General features: G+C 40.8%; 1 protein-coding gene across 1 annotated transcript in view; it reads left to right on the top strand.

The window, feature by feature from the left end:
• Nucleotides 1-2,943, top strand: part of gja4 (gap junction protein alpha 4) — a 14,813-nt gene extending 11,870 nt beyond the window's left edge. Inside the window, exon 2 of the mRNA XM_055893244.1 lies at nt 1-2,943. This exon is cut by the window's left edge and continues 1,722 nt beyond it. The gene's annotated coding sequence lies outside the window, so the exon portion shown is untranslated.
• Nucleotides 2,944-3,584: the final 641 nt, after the last annotated feature.

Below are 3,584 nucleotides of genomic sequence, written 5' to 3'. Positions count from 1 at the left end.
CATAACTTGTCATAACCTGTTATAATATGGTCATAACACTGTCATAATATGTCATAACAGCTGACATAACTTGTCATAACCTGTTATAATATGGTCATAACACTGTCATAATATGTCATAACAGCTGACATAACTTTTCATTACATTTTATAATATGGTCATAACACTGTCATAATGTGTCATAACAGCTGACATAACGTGTCATATCCTGTTATAACATGGTCATAACACTGTCATATGTTGTAACAGCTGACATTAACATGTCATTACCTGTTATAATAAGGTCATAACACTGTCATAACACATTTAGACCTGTTGTGACATACTGTACATTGTGTTATTTTATGGCTGGTTATGACACCTACATAAGAGTGTCAAAACACACCACACAAGGCAAAACATTCCATTACATCATAGCCTACTTGTCAACAGTATGTTTAACAGTATAACAGTATGTTAATATAACATAGATTTTTTTTTTATTGACCATATTCAATTATCATTGTAATTGCACACACATTGATGTCAGACATGCACCTGCCCCAATGCTCTGTTTCTGATGACTGGGATGAATGTAGGAGCAGATTTCAGGAGCAGGACTAGACATCCTTTATGTGACTGATGACTGGGATGAATGTAGGAGCAGATTTCAGGAGGAGGACTAGACATCCTCTATGTGACTGATGACTGGGATGAATGTAGGAGCAGGACTAGACATCCTCTATGTGACTGATGACTGGGATGAATGTAGGAGCAGGACTAGACACCCTCTATTAGACTGATGACTGGCGTAAGGTTATGTACGTGATAGGCCTATATGGCTTATATGATTATGATGGTCGAAATGCTTCTTGACATTGGCATAAAGTATATTTTCTACTGGTTATTTAAAATATGATGAACAAAATACTGTAAAGAATTCGTTACAACAACGAAGGACTTAAGAAACAAACTTTCAAACGAAAGGAAACTTCTTGGCTGGGATTTTTTTTTTTTTTATAAATGTTTGACACTCTTGTGTAGGTGTTATAACCAGCCATAAAATAATACACTATATGTCACAACAGGTGTAAATATATGGGTCATGACAGTGTTATAACCATATTATGACAGGTTATGACTAGTTATGTCAGCTGTTATGACATTATGACATGGTTATGACCGTGTTATTACATGTTACTGATTGTATTGTGCAACCATATACCTTGAAGGCAAAGACTATGTAGTGGAGACTAGATTAGATCTTCCTCATTCAAATGGGAACCAGAGAACCTCCCTCAAGGGAGGTACGATCCTTGATCATGGAACACTGAAGAATGGGAACCAGAGAAGGTAAAACCTTGAGCATGGAACACCAGAGAATGGGAACCAGAGAAGGTAAAACCTTGATCATGGAACACCAGAGAATGGGAACATGAGAATCCTCCCTCAGGGGAGGTACGATCCTTGATCATGGAACACCGGAGAATGGGAAATAGAGAAGGTAAAACCTTGATCATGGAACACCGGAGAATGGGAAACGAGGAATAATGGAACAGTGAAATGATGTAGTATAATTCAGCCATTTATGACTGCAGGAATCCTTCTATGGGAATGGGAATGGGATAAGCTTATGCACTGGCTGAATGTGACAATGGAAAAACGTGGGATTCCACAGGGAAAACAGCCTACAGGGCCCATGCAGTGCAGTGAGGTCTTGTGAGAAAGCATAGGGGGGAAGGAAATATGAATGTGTCCCAAATGGCACCCTATTCCCTACATAGTGCACTACTTTAGACCAGAGCCTCATGGACTCTAGTCAACAGAAGCGCACTATGTAGGGAATAGGGTGCCATTTAGGAGGTTTCCTTTATGTTCTGAATTAAGCATGTTCCCTAAGGGATTACTGTGACCTCAGAATGCTGCTAGAGCCAGTGGAATGTACTGGGCTATTCTGCCTAACCCGGAGACCAGTGTACTGGGATCTCTGGACTATTCTGCCTCCGCGGAGACCAGTGTACTGGGATCTCTGGACTATTCTGCCTAACCCGGAGACCAGTGTACTGGGATCTCTGGGCTATTCTGCCTAACCCGGAGACCACTGTACTGGGCTCTCTGGACTATTCTGCCTAACCCGGAGACCACTGTACTGGGCTCTCTGGACTATTCTGCCTAACCCGGAGACTAGTGTACTGGGATCTCTGGGCTATTCTGCCTAACCCGGAGACCAGTGTACTGGGATCTCTGGACTATTCTGCCTCCCCGGAGACCAGTGTACTGGGATCTCTGGACTATTCTGCCTAACCCGGAGACTAGTGGCCAAACACACTGGCAATCATGCACACAAAGGCACACACATGAGCAGGCATACACACATATAGGCAAACACACACACACACACACACACACACACACACACACACACACACACACACACACACACACACACACACACACACACACACAAACACAGACACAGACACAGACACAGACACAGACACAGACACAGACACACACACACACACACACACACACACACAAACTACATACACCCTTATTCCCTCTCCAACGTTGGCTCGGAGTGAGGAGAGGGGAGCCAGAACCACGGAGTGCTGGGATGGTCGCCAGTATCCAAAATATGAAGAATGAGGGATGGAGAGAAAGAGACTGGGGGGAGGGAGTGGGTATGGAGAGAGCGATGGAAATAGAGAAAGGGTATGTTCAATGAAAGTTACTGTTTCTGAATGGTTTTAAGTTAATTCCCTGGGAATGAAAAGTCATTGCACATTCAATGTAGAATATAAGCGGTACAGCTGAATTAGTTATCATTGAGAAATGTATTCCTTTAATAAGAAAGGAGAGTACTTCAATAATATGTATTTAATTTGGTTTTGTACAGAGATTGTCAATGTTTATATAAAGTAGTTACATGTTAATAAAGCTCTTTATTTTCATCTGTTTTAATTAGGTGATTATGTCCTCTTTATTTACCCACTTCATTGACGACAGCTGTGAATTGATTACTTCCACAGTTGGGGCTAGATGGAGTACCTGCATTTTAGCTAAGACACCTAATTTTCCTAACATTAACCTAATTCTCCTAACCCGCTATGTTAATTCTCCTAACCAAGCCGATTTCTTTTGGGGGGGAGGTGTTATAGGCCGCCCAAGCAGAATGCATTTTTACGAAGGTCTTGAAATTGTGTTGTCAAACTGTAATGATTCACCTGTTGACGGAAATCATTATGTTAGAGGATTTCAATACTGATGTCTGCCAAAAGAATAGCCCAACCCACAATGTATTTATGCACTTTTGTAGATCACTTGCGCTGACCCAAATGATCAAAGACCAGGATATGTGAAACAGTGCAAAATACAATTTACTTAATATTGGTGTCTGATAAATCTAAAATATCGCAGAGTTGAGTAATAGTCTATGGAATCAGTGATCATTTATTACACATTTTGCACAAGGAGGATTTTTAAATATATATTTACAGTTGAAGTCGGAAGTTCACATACACTTATGTTGGAGTCATTAAAACTCGTTTTTCAACCATTCCCCAGATGTCTTGTAAACAAACTATAGTTTTGGCAAGTCGGTT

The sequence above is a fragment of the Salvelinus fontinalis genome, chromosome 32 (assembly GCF_029448725.1).
Source record: "Salvelinus fontinalis isolate EN_2023a chromosome 32, ASM2944872v1, whole genome shotgun sequence".
NCBI lineage: Eukaryota > Metazoa > Chordata > Actinopteri > Salmoniformes > Salmonidae > Salvelinus > Salvelinus fontinalis.
Note: the sequence above shows the minus strand (reverse complement) of the source record. Positions and strands in the feature narration are given on the sequence as shown.